Here is an 18389-nt window from a genome sequence, read left to right as displayed (position 1 = left end):
AATTTAATTCCGTTGTTTTCTGGGATCATCTTTCTGAACAAAACAGTATGATACAGAACCTTCAGGCACTATTCAATTCATGGCTACTTCCTACTAAAGGTGAATTTATCTGAAATTGCTGGCTGCTAGACATTCCAAGCATTTCAAATAGTACTAATTTAGCTAAAGAGTCTACTTGGATGAAAATAGGACACCTTAAAGCACAAGTCAAAGTCTTAAGAGAAAATAACATCACACCAGCAAAATCTCTGTATAATCCCTAAAGAAATGTCCTCTCAAAGGCCTACTTATTTCAGGTCATATTTAGTTAAACTACATAACTTAGGCATTCCCCTGAGTGTCAGTAGAATTTCTCCTGGCGCTGTGAATTTGTCAAGCCAAGTTACTCTCTCTCCTGATCCATGGAAAGAGACAACATTTATTGAGAGGTTATTGTATGTCAGTCCTTAAAGTGGGTACTTGCGTGTCCTCTCATTAAAACCTTCTAACAGCCCTTTCTTATACCCGGGACCTTGTAAAGACTATATCAGGAACAGAACTATAGCGTTGTAAGGTTCAGGCAGCCAAGAAGCTGTTTTGCTCAAGTGCAGAGAGAAGCCATTGCTGCCAAGATCTTGTGGCTGGTACAGGCTGGTGCTCCTTGGAAAGAACAGGGGGCTGTGGCTGGACCCATTGTCCTGCCTGCTCAGGGCCAGGCAGGGTAGCAGACCTAGTTGTTTAATGCCCTTTCATTGATATTTTTACTTTAATAGGACCTTGTTGCTTTCATGGTAGGTGAATTGTCCTTAGCTGGTTTTAACTCTTTCCCCATTTCATAGCAGAAATTCTGAACCTGGAATCCACAAAGAGGCTTTAAGGACCTGTAACTCCCTTCAAATAATAACAATAAAAATTTACAAAGCACTCAATGTCCCACTTCACATTATTTATCTTATTTAAACCTCATCATGGCCCCATCAGATAGGTGCCGTTTTTATTTCCATTTTGAACATGAGGAAAATGTAAAGAGGTTAAATATCTTGCAGAAAGTCTATAACTATATAGCAGCAGAGTAAGGGTTTTAATTCAGGCTATCTGGATCCAGGCTAAAACTCGTAGGCCTAGCCACTAGGCCATACTAAACTTTCTGGAATTATATCCAAAGGGGTGTGTGTGTGTGTGTGTGTGATTTTTATTCTGAAGACTTACATTTCTGAAGATTTGCAAGTCATTTGATTCTTAAAGGGATCTCTCTTGTTTTAATTGAACTATAGTTAATTTACAATGTCTTGTTAGTTTCAGGTGTACAGCACAGTGATTCAGCTATAGATATAGATAAAGACATAGATATTCATTTTCAGATTCTTTTCCCATATAGGTTATTACAAAATATTGAGTATAGTTCCGGGTGCTATACAGTAGGTCCTTGTTGCTATCTCTGAGCTCTAAAATTTGAAACCCTCTGCTACAGAGTTGCTATTACGTATGAACATTTATTAGAATGATCTGAGTGGAAACAATCTGTTCCATACCTTTGGGGAGTCTATACTTGTGTTATCAGTTGAACCACTTGGTTCGTTCACCAGGAAGGTCTGCAGGTCTTGAGCTGAGAGCCTGGCGCTTCCCAGACCTGCATCATTCCTTCCTTCTGCCCTCTGACCACATCTCTCCTTGGAGCACAACACCAGGTTTTATTTCGAAATAAAACCTATGCCACTCATGAGGTATCTGAAAAACTAGGAAAGCTGCAGGAAACTAAGAAGCCAGTGAGCTCAGGGGCAAAGAAATCATAAATGTATAACCTTCCATTTAGCTTTATCATATCTTGCTAAAACTGGCATGTTAACCTAGGCGTGGGTTGGAATATGCTATTCAATAGTAAGGAATTTTCAACTACTGTATTGTAGTGAAATTCGCTTTTCTTGGAACCAGGATTAAAGTCACATCCTTTCTCTGCTCTAACAAAGCACAGCCACATAAAAGGAAAGTCTTAGAGTCCAAGTAATAACAAGATTTTGTTATGATAGAAACTGTAAATATACCAACACCTCTCTTAAAAATATAATTGGACCCCCTGAACCGAGGAGGCAATATGTTGGCCATTAGTTTCAGTCACTGGAAGGGTTGCAAATAATAATTTCATTTGTGTTTCACTGGCCTCCATATGCATACAGTGAGTCAAATTACAACCATCTTAAAAAGGGAATTAACATTTATTGAACACTTACCACCTTCAAAACAGTGTCTTGGGTGCTTTAATGTTCATTAGCCCATTTTGGTTTTCTACATGTGAGTGCTTTATAATCCCTTTTCAACAAGCGTGGAAGCTCGGGCTTAGAGAGCTTTGCTTAAGGTCCCAGAGCTGGCAGGGAACAGAGCCTCTTCAGATGCAGATCTGATTCCAAAGTCCATGTTGTTTCTACTAAGATATGATACTTGGGGGAGCTAAATGGCATTGGGGGACCTAGTTTTCATTAACTGCATCAGTATTTTTTAATGCTGGATCCTAGAGAAGCAATGATGTATAATAGATAAAAACTTGAACTTCAGCCAAGTTACTTCTCTGAGCACCATTTCTTTATCCAGCATAGTAATAAAAATCAAATGAGACAATGGATCTAAAATGCTGAGAATACTCTATTCTCTATTGTTATTGTCTATTGTTATTATTGTGTTATCCTTAAAAGGCCTATAGAACAGGGGCAGTAAGGGACAGTGAATCTCCCACTTGAGGCCTGTCTGGGAGGGCTTGCCTTTGGGAGCTGCTAGGATATCAGCTCTAATTCTGTCAGGGATGTAATGGCAGAGAACAGGGTTAAGGAAAGCTTGACAGATAGTCAGGTCTCCAGTGTGGGAGACATGTCATCAGAGTAATCAGTGTTATCAGCTTTGAAAGATGTTGAAGACCACACTGTCTTCTAGGGACATCAGCCAAAGTTTGAAGCATCCAGGAGAAAGTATCAGTAGAGCAACACATAACAGTTACAGCACTGATGGTAGATTTAATACTGGGCTCCCAAAATTGTTTGCCTATTTTACTTTACCAAACAGAACTCCAGCAAGGATGGCAAAACCCTACTTCTGTGGTTCCTCTCTCTTGTTTGCTGTTGCTTAAAGCAGTGTTTATTTTGGTAACAGGAGTACCTGGCCTTCCGGAAGCAACTTAATCTTCACCGTTCCAAAGATTATCTCTGTGCAATAAATAGCGCAGGTTTCTTGTGGTTCCCAAGGACACAGATCTCACATTACTTACCATCTTATAGTCAAAAATATCTTTGCTCTTCCTTCCCACTATATACAAGGCTGGAGAATGGAAGAGATGATTATATCCTGCTTGATATATTTTGGCATTACCGGTAGCGTGTACTTTTATTATTACAATTTTTAACTATGGTGAAACATGTCTGAGATTTTTCAGGTGAAATAGAGACTGTGACACAGTGTTCAAAGGGAATAACTCTGACTCCGGGAAACACTTTCTAAAGCATGGCACCCTTTTTGTCCTTTCAGTTCTTTCTGTTTGGTGGTGGGGCAGGGAAAAAAGAGGTAGATTCAGTCATGTCAGATGAGAGCATCAAAGGCAGTAACTGGAGCTGTTCCACGAAGCTCAAAGGACTTTTCTTCCTACTCCATTCATAAATCCATGAGAACGGATATCTCATTGTGTTTAAATACAAAATGCACACTCCCATTTCTTTTTTCTATAGATACGTGAGTTCTCACGTGTTGTCCAGATGCTCATCTAATTACCATTATCTACTAATCCAAACAGAAATGACAAGGTTACAGTGTTCCTTTTGTTCCTGTTTTACAGGAGTTACCAATACATTTGGTTGAGAAGCACAAAGGCCAAGTATTCTCTGCTTGTGATTAGCATAGTGCCTCCCAACACAGGAAAGAGCCAGCAATTACATAGTACTGAGCACATGCCAGCTACTATGCTAAATGCTATTTTTTCCATTTCATGGAAGAGGAAAGTGAGGCATGGAGAGGTTGAGTAACAGCCAAGCTCGCATGGCTAATAAGAGAGAGAGTCAGGTTTTGAACCCAGACAGCTTAGATCATGCGTTCTTTATTTTTTAATTAAATCAAATTAAATTATTTTTTTATTGAAGTATAGTTGATTTACAATGTTGTGCTAGTTTCCAGTGTACAGCAAAGTGATTCAGATTCTTTTTTTCTGAATCAGATTCTTTTCCCTTATAGGTTATTACAAAATACTGAGTAGAGTTCCCTGTGCTATATAGTAAGTCCTTGTTGGTTATCTATTTGATATGTAGTAGTATTTATCTGTTAATCCCAAACTCCTAATTTATCCTTCCCCCCTCCATTTCCCCTTTGGTAACCATAAGCTTGTTTTCTGTGTCTGTGGGTCTATGTCTGTTTTGTATATAAGTTCATATGTATCATATGTTTAGACTCCTCATGTAAGTGATCTCATATGATATTTGTCTTTGTCTGGCTTACTTCACTTAGTATGATAATTAATCTCTAGGTCCATCCATGTTGCTGCAAGTGGTATTATTTCATTCTTTTTTATGGTTGACTAATATTCCATTGTGTATATATATATGCCACATGTGTTCTTAACCACCAGGATGTAGTGCCTTTTTATGTTTTTCCCTGAAGATGAGAGGTTAAATTCTCAGGAACAAACATACCCACCACAGGTAGACATGTGCACAGAACTCAGGCACAACCAACAGAGTGACTGCCTCTCACACAGAGTGAAAAGCCAGCGTATAATGAATACTTGCTCTGTGCATTCTGTGTGTGCACTGGAAGGGTGCATTTACAAATTTTATACGATGGAACTCACACACACACACACACACACACACACACACACACACAGTATTATTTCTTCATGCGATAGATGAGGAAAGAGAAGCTCAGGCAGATTAAGTTGTTCAACGTTGTCCAACCAGCAAGTGGTGAATTCAAGATACAAACAGGTTTCTCTGTCATCAAAGACAATTATTTTCCCACTGTGCCATGATGCCTCCTCTCCCCTGTCATTCATGCACTCAATCATTTAATATGCATTTACTGAGTACCTGCTATTTGCTAATGCCTTGGTAGGCAGTATAGGGGAAGCACAAGATTTAAGTTCACAGGATCTAGATTCAAATCTCAGCTCTGTCATTAATCAGCAAGTTATTAAATTTTTCTGAGCTGCAGTTTCATCATCTATAAAATAGGGAGTGACAATAATATGTATCTCATAGAAGTGTTATCAAGAGCAAATGAAATAATAGATATAAAAAGCATTTGGTAAAAAATAAAGCACCATGTAAATCTTATTTTTATTATGATAATTAAAGGAAGTGGTATGTAGGTAGCCTCCCAACCTCAGATAGCTGGGGAGGGGCAGCTGATAAGTGGAAAGATGTTTCTGAAGCCTGTTGCAGTACTCCAAAATGATGCTTTATTGAGGACCTGAGTAAGTTGTTTGGAATTGCAGGAGCAAGAATTGGAGGCATATTAGACATTGGTTAGTCCATGTGGAGCTCTGAAGAATAAGAAAGATTGCATGGGTAGAAATAGGTGGGGCTCCCATAAAACTTCATCATCAGTAAAATGTACTCTGGATATTGAGTACAGCATGAACAAAAGTATCTTTGGAGGGACCAGAGATGAGGTTTGGGAGGGAGTTGGGACCAGATTTTAAAGTAATTCAAATGCCATGACAAAGAATATCAATCTAGTTTTATAGGCAAGAGTGGTTATCCAAGGAAGTAACATAATCACACTTTCCCACCACACCACGTTATCTCTGGCCCCTGTCTTTACCTCCCTCCTTCCTTCTCTACCCCGCTTCCCTTCTTCCCTTCTTTCTTCCTTTCATTCAACTATGCACAAAATCCCAACAGCAGTGTAGAGAATGGAGTAACACAGCAGACCCGTGGGCAGGACACCACCTAGGAAGCTGATATGACAGTTGGGTTGAGAACACCACTGGCTCTGGATACCCTGCCTCACGAGTGAGGGTGGAGTCCAGGAATACAAGCTGAGTTCAGTGCTGTGCAGCTGAAATCAGGAATGTTAAAGCTGGAAGAGGTCTTGGAGACAAATCTGGTCTTCCTAACTTGCCAAGACATCAAATCGCCTGGACAGCTTTTTAAAAATACATATTTCTGGGTCCAACCCTAGATCTACTGACTCAGAGTATCCAGAAGGAGACCTAAGAATCTGTATGATTAGAAGTCTGTCTGAAGTGGTATGCAGACCAATAGTTGAGAGTGACTGGTAGTCAACCTTTTTATTTTATTGATAAAATTACTAAATCCCAGAAAAGTCAAGCGGTTTGCCAATGTCACAACTAGTCAGTAACAGTGTTAGAACTCAAACTTGGGGTTCCCAATTCCCAACCCAGTACTATAGCCCAGGGTCAGTTCTTACCTTTATACTAGAGAGAAATACATTTCTTTTTTGTCATATACTCCTGCTAGTATGAAATTAGAACCCCTTTGTCTTGCAAAACTGGTCTGTATTGTATATTTAAGTAATTTTAACCACATGGTTGTTTGCTACATCTTACCCCAATTATTATTAAACATTTACCAAACATTCAAGGCATTACAATGTGGTCAGGGTGATTAGCAAAGTTACCAGAGTGGAGGACCCTTACTTTAATTCCTTTCAAGTTTTTGTCATACTATTACTTAGAGACATGTAAACATATCCATTCATTTCAGCAAAATGTCATGTTCTACACAAAGATTTTGAAGGTTATGCTCAAGGCAGCTAGATAATATCTCAAATAGGGGACAATAAAATAAGAATTTGTCTATGTTTCAAGCTTTATGAAATTAAAACAAATCCAGTGGTACAATCCTCCATTTAAATCTTTAGTCCAAAGATCAGAGTATTTTGTTGTAAGTCATAATCCAGTCACTGAAATCAATGAGACTCCGAATAAACCATTGCCCTCCTTCCTGAGCCTCAGTTTTCATTTCGCAAATGAGGATAAACATCCACAGCCCTCACCCCCACTGCCATTGCCCGGGGTCACTGTGTGAATTCCACTGAACCCTGACAGTGAAAGGGCTTTAGAAAACAATGTGGGACTACAGAGGAGAGGCACAGTTAGGGAGAGGCCTTTGGGAGAAATTCTTTTGTTTCCCCAGGAAAGGTCATCATAGTACAGGTCATCAAGAGCCACAGATGGAGCTCAGGGCCATGGCAAATGGCTAAAGCATCTGTGGCATCCTGAGAGATTATTTCCATGTGGCCTGGGGGCCCAAGTACGTTAGTGGGATTAGTGGCAAACATAGTATTCAAACTCATAATTACATTGCAAGTTTAAAGGACAGGTGTGTACAAGGAAACCAAGAACAGAATAAGCATAGATGTGGTATGGATTGTTTTCCTCTTCTCAAATTTAATTTCTAGGTCTAAACTTTACAGGAAAAGAAAAAGAAGTATAAAAAAATCACATGTTAAGATTTTTTTAAGTTCTAAAGGTAGGGAAAAAAGCCAAAAAAATAAAATAAAATAAAAAATAATAATAAAAAAACAAAAAACCCTCAACTGAATGAATGCTTATAAAAACTCCGATTTGGATTTCGAGAAGTATAGGCATCTCTAGGCCTATTTTCAAAATTTGGTCAAAATTAAATTTTAAAGATCAGCAAAGTATGTAATCACGTTTGGGTTTTTTTTCTTCCAACATAACTTTAAACAACTGACATCTATTCTTTTTTAGACTCTCTTAGTAGCTTGACGTATGCAAAAGAATAGGATTTATTTTATAAGATATCTATTCTGTGAAGGTAAACACATTTTAAATTAGATTATCTACCAGTGGTACTGATTTTGTATAGGCAGGCTGGAGATTAAGGTTTATTTACATATTTACACAATGGTGGTACAATGAAGTACTAAATATTTTACATGCCGGGAATCAAAACAATTACAGTTCCTATTAGGAAATAATATATCTGAGGATTCTGGCATGACCATGTATAGCCAGTTAGAGAAACTTTTGCTAGATTGAAAGGTTGTCCCATTACAAATGGCCTTGTTTACACTGTACTTAGAGCTCCATGTACCATTTTGGACTCCTCATTAAAAAAGCATAAATCATTTTTTAAAAGGAATATAAATTCTACCAAAAAGGAAAAAGAAAGACTAAATATACACAGTTGAATATCAAAATCCATCCAGAAAAGAGGCCAGTTGGCACAAATGGATGATTATATCTAAATATTTGGGATCTATCATTGCATAAAAATGAAAGGAATTTTTATGGCTAAAGAAGTAAAACTTGACTTTTTAAAAAAACATAGTTAATGTCAAAGCAAAGGAGGTCGGCAGTGACAGCCATGCATTTTTCTTAGCTATGGACTTGGCAAGTCAGTAGGACTTATGAACAGTCTCACTAGGAGTTTGGTTGTCCTGAAGGAAAAAAGTCTCAATTTAGGAGCAGAAATTCAGTGCACCTACTACAGTCCTTGTTCCTTCTCAGAGCACTCCATTTCTTCCGTGGTATCTGGCAGTACTAGGCGGTTGATGTATATCTGCGGAATCGATAGACTCGTTTCTGTACCTACTTCATCACCTTCGGTATGTATTGATCACTTGAGTTTGATCTCTAGGGTGACAATGAAATATTTTTCATACCAGAAATACATTGACACTCAGTGAAGGGAAGGAAGCCCAAACTAGACAGTACTCCATTAGTTTAGAAGCCATACAGCCCAGAGAATGTCCCAGGTAACTTCCTTTCCTCCTTCTAGAAAAACCTATCTGGCTCTAGAAGGGCATTTAGTCTATGAGTTCAGAACAGGAAGGATGGCTTTAGGCATCTGATTCAACTTACATCATCATTCCCAGTCTGAAGAATCAACTCAGATCTGGTTCTATTTCAAATGAGGTAGAAAACAGTGAAGAGTGGTTCTATTCTAGATTTGGCTAAGCTATGAAGTATTTCTAGGATTTTTTTTGTAGTCTCTAGCTGTACTCTTCAAAATGTACACATTCAGAATGTCATTTTGGTCTGGAATCCCATTCTAAGCAAGGCAAGCCTAGTTTGAGCCGGTGTTTCTGAGACCTCATTGACTCCAGTGGAGCATGGATCCAAATCCCCGGGAAAGGCAACTCCTTGTCCTGTATCTCTTCTGTGATCCGGAGACAAACTCATGTTCTCCTGGTCCTTTCTAGCTTTCCTGATTGTCATCAAGGAAGAAGAGAACCAGGCTGGCTTTCACTCTTTACAGAACAGCCACCACTGTGTGTAATGGTTACAAACTTATTCTCTAACACTACTTCAGCACTGGATGATAAGAAATGTCTTCATGAAAATAAGTGCGACCAACGAAGATGGCGGGGTGTGGGGGGTAGCTCAACCAAGTGTGAAGACGGTCGAATTAAAGAGGCAGTGCGTTTCACTTGGGCCTCTATGGGGCACTTTTTTTTTTTTTTTTTTAGTCCAGAGGTAGATAGCATGTGAATGTTGACAGTTTAATACGCTTTCAGTACTGCCAACTTAGTTTGGTGTAATGTAGTGCGTTAGATGTTATTGTGAAAACAAATAAACCCCCCAAAATGGAGTATTTTTTAAAAAGTGAGTTCATTTTTCATCGAGTAACTATCTAGGGTGGTGTTCAGGAAGACAGAGCAGCTCTCCTCCTTGTTGTCAGTTGGGGACCAGGATCCTTCCATCTTGTGTTCCCACCATCCTTCGTGGCTGCAGAACCTTCGGCATCCAGCTGGCAGAAGGAGAAAGAGCACACAGCCAGGCATGTGGGAGGAGTTATGAGCCAGTCCTGGAAGTGGCGTGCGGGATTTCTGCTCACATCCAGTTACGTGACCACATCTAATTGCAAGAGAAGCCTAGAAACCAGCACTTCTTGTCTGCCTAGGAGTAAGCAGAGAATGGAATTTAGCAGACGGCAAGCATAAGTTGCCACATTCACGATCCTGATTATCGAATTCTGTGCTTTTCCAAGATCGTTTTGTCTTTAGTCAGGATTACATATAAAACCATTTCAAGGGAATATAAAAAATATCTTTACTCTTCAAAATCATTACTGAAGTGGGTCGACCCCACAGCTCTTCGACAGTCCATCCCAATGTCTTCAAACATTTGAAGGATCATTTGCAAGCACATCCAGTATAAGAAATCACAAAGGAAAGCAAATATCAATGGTCCTATATCAGAGTGATACGTAGGCAGTTTGGTGTGGGCATTAACATCTTTGTTCTTATTCTCTGTGGTATATTTTTAAAGAATTGTGAAAGAGTGTTTTTGTTTATGACCATCATAGGACAATATTCCTACAATTGCTTTACCCTGGTAGAATTGAAGAAATGGTATCTAATTCAGGCCACACTGCTCTCTGAAGCCCTTCTCTGTTTGTTCCACTTCCATTAAAATGGAAAAACCCATCTGTTTGGATCACTGAGGTTGGAAACTGAGCGATATCATTTCTCCAAAATAGATTTAATAGTATGGCTTGGTGAATTGTTTCCTGACCTGTTTGAGGGAGAGTCCACACCTAGAGAAAAACATGGTGTATAAGTTTTCATATTCAGTAGTGGAAAAGAATAAGATTTAGATTACATACTTTTTAAAATTAATTAATTTATTTATTTATTTTTGGCTGTGTTGGGTCTTCACTGATGCACGCGAGCTTTCTCTAGTTGCGGCGAGCAGGGGCTACTCTTCGTTGCAGTGCAGGGGCTTCTCATTGCGGGTCTCTTGCTGTGGAGCACGGGCTCTAGGCACGCACACTTCAGTAGTTGTGGCATGCAGGATCTAGAGTGCAGGCTCAGTAGTTGTGGCACGCGGGCTTCGTTGCTCCGCGGCATGTGGGATCTTCCCAGACCAGGGCTTGAACCCATGTCCCCTGCATTGGCAGGCAGTCTCTTAACCACTGCGCCACGAGGGAAGTCCTAGGCTATATATATATATAATTTTAAATTTAATTTAATTTATTTTTTTATACAGCAGGTTCTTATTAGTCATCAATTTTATACACATCAGTGTATATGTGTCAATCCCAATCTCCCAATTCATCCCACCACCACCCCCACCGCCCCACAGCTTTCCCCCCCTTGGTGTCCATACGTTTGTTCTCCACCTCTGTGTCTCAACTTCTGCCCTGCAAACCGGTTCATCTGTACCATTTTTCTAGGTTCCACTTACATGCGTTAATATATGATATTTGTTTTTCTCTTTCTGACTTACTTCACTCTGTATGACAGTCTCTAGATCCATCCATGTCTCAACAAATGACCCAATTTCGTTCCTTTTTATGGCTGAGTAATATTCCATTGTATATGTGTACCACAACTTCTTTATCCATTCATCAGTCGATGGGCATTTAGGTTGCTTCCATGGTCTGGCTATTGTAAATAGTGCTGCAACATTGGGGTGCATGTGTCTTTTTGAATTATGGTTTTCTCTGGGTATATGCCCAGTAGTGGGATTGCTGGATCATATGGTAATTCTATTTCTAGTTTTTTAAGGAACCTCCATACTGTTCTCCATAGAGGCTGTATCAGTTTACATTCCCACCAACAGTGCAAGAGGGTTCCCTTTTCTCCACAGCCTCTCCAGCATTTGTTGTTTGTAGACTTTCTGATGATGGCCATTCTAACTGGTGTGACGTGATACCTCATTGTAGTTTTGATTTGCATTTCTCTCATAATTAGTGATGTTGAGCAGCTTTTCATGTGTTTCTTGGCCATCTGTATGTCTTCTTTGGAGAAATGTCTATTTAAGTTTTCTGCCCATTTTTGGATTGGGTTGTTTGTTTCTTTAATATTGAGCTGCATGAGCTGTGTATATATTTTGGAGATTATACCTTTGTCCATTGATTCGTTTGCAAATATTTTCTCCCATTCTGAGGGTTGTCTTTTCATCTTGTTTATGGTTTCCTTTGCTGTGCAAAAGTTTTTAAGTTTCATTAGGTCCTATTTGTTTATTTTTGTTTTTATTTCCATTACTCTAGGAGGTAGATCAAAAAAGGGCTTGCTGTGCTTTATGCCACAGAGTGTTCTTCCTATGTTTTCCTCTAAGAGTTCTATAGTGTCCGGTCTTACATTTAGGTCTCGAATCCATTTTGAGCTTATTTTTGTGTATGGTGTTAGGGAGTGTTCTAATTTCATTCTTTTACATGTAGCTGTCCAGTTTTCCCAGCACCACTTATTGAAGAGACTGTCTTTTCTCCATTGTATATCTTTGCCCCCTTTGTCATAGATTAGTTGACCATAGGTGCGTGGGTTTATCTCTGGGCTTTCTATCTTGTTCCATTGATCTATATTTCTGTTTTTGTGCCAGTACCATATTGTCTTGATTACTGTAGCTTTGTAGTATAGTCTGAAGTCAGTGAGTCTGATTCCTCCAGCTCCGTTTTTTTTCCCTCAAGACTGCTTTGGCTATTCGGGGTCTTTTGTGTCTCCATACAAATTTTAAGATTTTTTGTTGTAGTTCTGTAAAAAATGCCATTGGTAATTTGATAGGGATTGCATTGAATCTGTAGATTGCTTTGGGAAGTATAGTCATTTTCACAATATTGATTCTTCCAATCCAAGAACATGGTATATCTCTCCATCTGTGTCATCTTTGATTTCTTTCATCAGTGTCTTACAGTTTTCTGAGTACAGGTCTTTTACCTCCTTAGGTAGGTGTATTCCTGGTATTTTAGTCTTTTTGTTGCAATGGTAAATGGGAGTGTTTCCTTGATTTCTCCTTCTGATCTTTCGTTGTTAGTGTATAGGAGTGCAAGAGATTTCTCTGCATGAATTTTGTATCCTGCAACTTTACCAAATTCATTGATTAGCTCTAATAGTTTTCTGGTGGCATTTTTAGGATTCTCTATGTATAGTATCATGTCATCTGCAAACAGTGACAGTTTTACTTCTTCTTTTCCAATTTGGATTCCTTTTATTTCTTTTTCTTCTCTGATTGCCAAGGCTAGGACTTCCAAAACTATGTTGAATAACAGTGGTGACAGTGGACATCCTTGTCTTGTTCCTGGTCTTAGAGGAAATGCTTTCAGTTTTTCACCATTGAGAATGATGTTTGCTGTGGGTTTGTCATATATGGCCTTTATTATGTTGAGGTAGGTTCCCTCTATGCCCACTTTCTGGAGAGTTTTTATCATAAATGGGTGTTGAATTTTGTCAAAAGCTTTTTCTGCATCTATTGAGATGATCATATGGTTTTTATCCTTCAGTTTGTTAATATGGTTTATCACATTGATTGATTTGCGTATATTGAAGAATCCTTGCATCCCTGGGATAAATCCCACTTGATCATGGTGTATGATCCTTTTAATGTGTTGCTGGATACTGTTTGCTAGCATTTTGTTGCGGATTTTTGCATCTATATTCATCAGTGATATTGATCTGTAGTTTTCTTTTTTTTTGTAGTATCTTTGTCTGGTTTTGGTATCAGGATGATGGTGGCCTCATAGAATGAGTTTGGGAGTGTTCCTTCCTCTGCAATTTTTTTCGAAGAGTTTGAGAAGGATGGGTGTTAGCTCTTCTCTAAATGTTTGATAGAATTCACCTGTGAAGCCATCTGTTCCTGGGCTTTTGTTTGTTGGAAGATTTTTAATCACAGTTTCAATTTCATTACTTGTGATTGGTCTGTTCATATTTTCTGTTTCTTCCTGGTTCAGTCTTGGAAGGTTATACTTTTCTAAGAATTTGTCCATTTCTTCCAGGTTGTCCATTTTATTGGCATAGAGTTGCTTGTAGTAGTCTCTTAGGATGCTTTGTATTTCTGCAGTGTCTGTTGTAACTTCTCCTTTTTCATTTCTAATTTTATTGATTTGAGTCCTCTCCCTCTTTTTCTTGACGAGTCTGGCTAATGGTTTATCAATTTTGTTTATCTTCTCAAAGAACCAGCTTTTAGTTTTATTGATCTTTGCTATTGTTTTCTTTGTTTCTATTTCATTTATTGCTGCTCTGATCTTTATGATTTCTTTCCTTCTGCCAACTTTGGGTTTTGTTTATTCTTCTTTCCCTAGTTCCTTTAGGTGTAAGGTTAGATTGTTTACTTGAGATTTTTCTTGTTTCTTGAGGTAGGCTTGTATAGCTATAAACTTCCCTCTTAGAACTGCTTTTGCTGCATCCCATAGGTTTTGGATCGTCGTGTTTTCATTGTCATTTGTCTCTAGGTATTTTTTGATTTCCTCTTTGATTTCTTCAGTGATCTCTTGGTTATTTCGTAACGCATTGTTTAGCCTCCATGTGTTTGTGTTTTTTACGTTTTTTTTTTCCTGTAATTCATTTCTAATCTCATAGCGCTGTGGTCAGAAAAGATGCTTGATATGATTTCAATTTTCTTAAATTTCCTGAGGCTTAATTTGTGACCCAAGATGTGATCTATCCTGGAGAATGTTCCATGCGCACTTGAGAAGAAAGTGTAATCTGCTGTTTTTGGATGGAATGTCCTATAAATATCAATTAAATCTATCTGGTCCATTGTGTCATTTAAAGCTTCTCTTTCCTTATTTATTTTCATTTTGGATGATCTCTCTATTGGTGTAAGTGAGGTGTTAAAGTCCCCCACTATTATTTTGTTACTGTCGATTTCCTCTTTTATAGCTGTTAGCGGTTGCCTTATGTATTGAGGTGCTCCTATGTTGGGTGCATATATATTTATAATTGTTATATCTTCTTCTTGGATTGATCCCTTGATCATTATGTAGTGTCCTTCCTTGTCTCTTGTAACGTTCTTTATTTTAAACTCTATTTTATCTGATATGAATATTGCTACTCCAGCTTTCTTTCGATTTCCATTTGCATGGAATATCTTTTTCCATCCCCTCACTTTCAGTCTTTATGTGTCCCTAGGTCTGAAGTGGGTCTCTTGTATACAACATATATTTGGGTCTTGTTTTTGTATCCATTCAGCAAGCCTGTGTCTTTTGGTTGGAGCATTTAATCCATTCACGTTTAAGGTAATTATCGATATGTATGTTCCTATGACCATTTTCTGAATTGTTTTGGGGTTTTTTTTGCAGGTTCTTTTCTTCTCTTGTGTTTCCCACTTAGAGAAGTTCCTTTAGCATTTATTGTAGAGCTGGTTTGGTGGTGCTGAATTCTCTTAGCTTTTGCTTGTCTGTAAAGCTTTGATTTCTCCATTGAATCTGAATGAGATCCTTGCCGGTAGAGTAATCTTGGTTGTAGGTTCTTCCTTTTCATCACTTTAAATATATTGTGCCACTCCCTTCTGGCTTGTAGAGTTTCTGCTGAGAAATCAGCTGTTAACCTTATGGGAGTTCCCTTGTATGTTGTCATTTTTCCCTTTCTGCTTTCAATAATTTTTCTTTGTCTTTAATTTTTGTCAGTTTGATTACTGTGTGTTTCGGCGTGTTTCTCCTTGGGTTTATCCTGTATGGGACTCGCTGCGCTTCCTGGACTTGGGTGGCTGTTTCCTTTCCCGTGTCCGGGAAGTTTTCGTCTATAATCTCTTCAGATATTTTCTCTGGTCCTTTCTCTCTCTCTTCTCCTTCTGGGACCCCTATAACGTGAATGTTGTGGTATTTAATGTTGTCCCAGAGGTCTCTTAGGCTGTCTTCTTTTCTTTTCATTCTTTTTTCTTTTTTCTGTTCTGCAGCAGTGAATTCCACCATTCTGTCTTCCAGGTCTCTTATCCGTTCTTCTGCCTCAGTTATTCTGCTATTGATTCCTTCTAGTGTAGTTTTCATTTCAGTTATTGTATTGTTCATCTCTGTTTGTTTGTTCTTTAATTCTTCTAGGTCTTTGTTAAACGTTTCTTGCATCTTCTCGATCTTTGTCTCCATTCTTTTTCCAAGGTTCTGGATCATCTTCACTATCATTATTCTGAATTCTTTTTCTGGAAGGTTGCCTATCTCCACTTCATTTAGTTGTTTTTCTGGGGTTTTATCTGTTCCTTCATCTGGTACATAGCCCTCTGCCTTTTCATCTTGTCTGTCTTTCTGTGAATGTGGTTTTTGTTCCACAGGCTGCAGGATTGTAGTTCTTCTTGCTTTTGCTGTCTGCCCTCTGGTGGATGAGGCTATCTAATAGGCTTGTGTACGTTTCCTGATGGGAGGGACTGGTGGTGACTAGAGCTGACTGTTGCTCTGGTGGGCAGACCTCAGTAAAACTTTAATCCGCTGGACTGCTTATGGGTGGGGCTGGGTTCCCTCCCTTTTGGTTGTTTGGCCTGAGGCAACCCAACACTGGAGCCTACCTGGGCTCTTTGGTGGGGCTAATGACAGACTCTGGGAGGGCTCGTGCCAAGGAGTACTTCCCAGAACTTCTGCAGCCAGTGTCCTTGTCCCCACGGTGAGCCACAGCCACCCCCCGCCTCTGCAGGAGACCCTCCAACACTAGCAACTAGGTCTGGTTCAGTCTCCACTGGGGTCACTGCTCCGTCTCCTGGGTCCCAATGCACACACTACTTTGTGTGTGCCCTCCAAGAGTGGATTCTCTGTTTCCCTCAGTCCTGTCAAAGTCCTGCAATCAAATCCCACTATGCTTCAAAGTCTGATTCTCTAGGAATTCCTCCTCCCATTGCTGGACCCCCAGGTTGGGAAGCCTGACCTGAGGCTTAGAACCTTCACTCCATGGGGTGGACTTCTGTGGTATAAGTGTTCTCCAGTCTGTGAGTCACCCACCCAGCAGTTATGGGATTTGATATCACTGTGATTGTGCCCCTCCTACGGTCTCATTGTGGCTTCTCCTTTGTCTTTGGGTGTTGGGTATCTTTTTTGGTGAGTTCCAGTGTCTTCCTGTCGATGATTGTGCAGCAGCTAGTTGTGATTCTGGTGTTCTCACAAGAGAGAGTGAGAGCACATCCTACTCCGCCATCTTATCATTGTCACTTTCTATTTCTGTACCCTAGGTTATATTTTTAAAGGCAATTTTGGTAGAACTATTACAGTTTTTGTTTTCAGTTATTTTAAACTTATCTAGACATTAATCTACTTAATATATGATATTTAAATGGTATTTTCACCATTTAAATAATAAAAGGATTTATTATTTGATAATTCTTATTCATCCAATTAAGCCATTTGAAAATTAATTCTTAATAAGTCTAAATACATGAATAGCCAGGAACAAGATTGAGAACCACATTTTAAAAACCCACGTCTCAAACAGAAAATCATTATCTCTATAGAGACATATGGTTTAAAGCATATCCCTCTCAGACCTTCAAGTGATTCTAGTATCCTACCTGGTGGATACTCCAGTATCCTACCTGGTGGATACTCCACTCATCTGGAAGAATGAGCATGTGCAAATAGCAAGAAAAGTTATGAAAAATATGAGTATGCTTTGGAAATTTTGGCTATCAGAAAAAATAAAAAAAAAAAAGAATGAGGAAAAACCTAATCTGAAATAGTAAGATACCTTTTAGGAAAAAATACGGTACCACATTCCCATTTTCAGCCATTCCATTGTTTTTCTGTCCTTTCCTGTTCTATCACAGCCTGAAATGCAAATTTATTGTGAAACTAATGACGATTAAGCTTAGAGCCTTCCATTGGCTGGGGCCCATTCTAAGTTCTAGAAAGGAGGCTTACTAGCCACTGTACATAGTTATACGTTTTGTAAAATTTGCAAAAGTAGGAATTTGGGGGGTATTATTTTTCTCAAAACAGACTCTCAAAATTATATAACCTTCATGTGACATGAAACCAGGATCCCACCCCTGATTCCATGGCTGACTGGAGGGCAGACAGGAGGATGTTCAAGATAAATTCTATTAAAATGTCTTTTCGGGCTTCCCTGGTGGCACAGTGGTTGAGAATCTGCCTGCTAATGCAGGGGACACGGGTTCGAGCCCTGGTCTGGGAAGATCCCACATGCCGCGGAGCAACTAGGCCCGTGAGCCACAACTACTGAGCCTGCGTGTCTGGAGCCTGTGCTCCGCAACAAGAGAGGCCGTGATAGTGAGAGGCCCGCGCACCGCGGTGAAGAGTGGCCCCCACTTGCCACAGCTAGAGAAAGCCCTCGCACAGAAACGAAGACCCAACACAGCCAAAAATAAATAAATAAATACGTAAATTTTTAAAAAAAAGTCTTTTAACAGCCCAGCATTCTATGCGCTTTTCCAGATGATTTCTTCAAATGAACTAATCAAACTTCATTAGTTCTTTCTTTAAAAAAGTGACTGATTCCTGGCTGAAATAAAATAATAATAATAATAAAGTTCATTTGAAGTAGAACCACACAGGTAACCATGGTAAATAATAACCAGGCTATAGTAACTAGTGTTGCATGTAAAGATGTTAATGTATTCATAATACAAGTATTTATTGAGTACTATGTACCAGGCACTAGTCTAGGTGCTGGGCATATGTTAATGAACAACATGGATAAAAACCCCTACACTTATAGAGATACATACTAATGAGCAGAATACGATAAACAAAATAAGTAAATGAATGCTACGGAGAAAAATAAAAAGAAAA

At 39.1% G+C, this 18389-nt stretch overlaps 1 protein-coding gene across 15 annotated transcripts in view; it reads left to right on the top strand.

Annotated features, from left to right (window-relative positions):
* The window catches only part of PDE4D (phosphodiesterase 4D), a 1113076-nt gene that overhangs the window by 861973 nt on the left and 232714 nt on the right, over positions 1–18389 (top strand). The gene's annotated exons all lie outside the window — the stretch shown is intronic.

This window comes from Balaenoptera ricei, chromosome 3, assembly GCF_028023285.1.
Source record: "Balaenoptera ricei isolate mBalRic1 chromosome 3, mBalRic1.hap2, whole genome shotgun sequence".
In the NCBI taxonomy this organism is placed as follows: Eukaryota; Metazoa; Chordata; class Mammalia; order Artiodactyla; family Balaenopteridae; genus Balaenoptera; species Balaenoptera ricei.
This window is presented reverse-complemented; position numbering and strand designations above follow the sequence as displayed.